The sequence below is a fragment of the Orycteropus afer genome, unplaced genomic scaffold (assembly GCF_000298275.1).
Source record: "Orycteropus afer afer isolate SDZICR_OR568_19922 unplaced genomic scaffold, OryAfe1.0 scaffold00043, whole genome shotgun sequence".
NCBI lineage: Eukaryota > Metazoa > Chordata > Mammalia > Tubulidentata > Orycteropodidae > Orycteropus > Orycteropus afer.
The window spans coordinates 12,376,511-12,378,748 of NW_006921630.1; positions in this window are offsets into that span (position 1 = coordinate 12,376,511).

Here is a 2,238-nt window from a genome sequence, read left to right on the forward strand (position 1 = left end):
ACACAGCAAAAACACACACCAGTTCAAATTTCTGTATGTATTGTTTGTTGACATTGATTACATTCTTTGAGTTACACAACCATTCTCACTCTCCTTTTCTTAGTTATTCCTCCCTCATTAAATAAATTCACTAGCTCTGGTGGCGTAGTGCCTAAGGCACTTGACTGCTAACCAGAAGGCTGGCAGTTCAAACCCACCAGCCACTCCTCAGAAGGAAGGTTGGGCAATCTACTTCCGTAGTGATACTGTCTCAGAAACCCAAGGAGGGGTTGCTATGAATTGGATCCGACTCCAGAGCAGTGGTTGTGTTTACCCTGTAAGTGTTCTGTCTAATCTTTTGAGTTGCTGTTGTCAATTTGATCTTATATAGACAGACGTTAAAAGAGTACAATGCTCAAGGCAGATAGTCTTTACTAGTGAAGTTTAACTATTGTTTAGTTTTAAGAAGACTTCACAGGATATTTTTGATTTAAGATTTAAAAGTTACCTTAGGGCAATAGTATTAGTTTTACCTTCCTGACTCTAGAAAACCTGGATTCCATAAGAAGTTGAAATTCTGTTCTACATTTCTCCCCTTTTGATTAGGATTCTTCTACAGAATCTTTGATCAAAATATTCAGTAATTTACTTCCATTTACTTTAATTTAGGCAGTGGGGAATGCGAGCATAAAAACTGCTTTTTATAGGCATTTCTATGTAAACTAGTCCCTTGTTAAGTAATGAGCAACTAACTACATTTTGCATAGTAGCTGCTTGGAGGCTGAATGTTAGGCTTAGCCTCTTTGAAAAGCTTACAGCCTACTAAGTCAATAAAAATGTTAACAAAGATAAGAGGTAATTTTACTTTTACACTTGTTATTTGAAAAGATTAGATCTAATGCCTCATTTTTACTCGATTCTCATTTTTTATGCTGAATGACTGAATTAACTAATTTTTAAAACATTTATTTAGTGCTTGCTATGTATATGATGGTTCTCAGGGGATGGCCTCAGGGCCTCAGGCAGTCAGCTGCCACACCAAAGGCTGGTGGTTCAAACCCACCAGCTGCTCCCTGCCAGGTAGCCAGGCCGTTTCTTTGGGAGCTCTGGTAGCGTAGTGCCTAAGGCACTTGACTGCTCACCAGAAGGCTGGCAGTTCAAACCCACCAGCCATTCCTCAGAAGGAAGATGGGGCAATCTACTTTCGTAGTGATACTGCCTCGGAAACCCAAGGAGGGGTTGCTATGAGTTGGGTCCGACTTGATGGCACATAATAACAACAACAACAATATATATGATGAAGGAGCCCTGGTGGTGTAGTGGTTAACATATTTAGTTGCTAACCAGAAGGTTGGCAGTTCAGACCCACTAGCTTCTCCGTGGAAGGAAGATGGGGCAATCTACTTCTGTAAAGATTTACAGCCTTGGAAACCCAACAGGGGTCACTATGAGTTGGAATCAACTCATGGCAGTGAGGTTTTTTTTTTTTTTTTAAATGTATATGATGAAGACTGTGGTCATTCAATGATAGAATTCTCACCTTCCATGAGGGAGTTTTGTATTGATTCTTGCTTGGCCAATGTATCTCATGCACTGCCACCATTGTCTGTCATTGGAGCATTGTTTATTGCCATGATGCAGAACAGATTTCAGCAGAACTTCCAGACCAAGACAAAGGCCTGGCAATCTTCTACCAAAAATCAGCCATTGAAAACCCTGTGAAGTACAGTGGTTTGATCTGCAGCCAGTCTTGGGTATAGCGCCGAACTAGACAGGGCCATGTTGATTGTGTGTGGGGTCACCATGAGTCAGAAGCCTTGGTAGCTAACTATAAAAACAACAACATACATGATACTATCTCTAGTTTCAAGGAGCTTGTAAGACTTGAAGTTGGAGATAGAGTTGAAAACAAACAAATGTAATCAGGTATTGTAGGTGATATGATGAAAATCTGTCCAAAGTATATACAGAGAGTACCAAAAGGGGGAGGACTCTAATCTCTTGTGGTGGTGGTGGGGACAGGGTCACAAACAAAGGATAGAGGTAACTGAACTGGATATGTTTGGGGACCACATGTGTTATCAATGAAATAGAGTGGCTGAGGAGGCAGCAGGGGACAATGTGGGAGAGAGGTGGAAGAAGCCAGATACAAAGGGCCTGAAATATCAGGTTAAGGATGTTAATCTCTAGGAAAAGGTTTTTTTTTTTTTTTTTTAATGCATTTTATTGAAATATAATTTATGAAATACAGAAAACTAA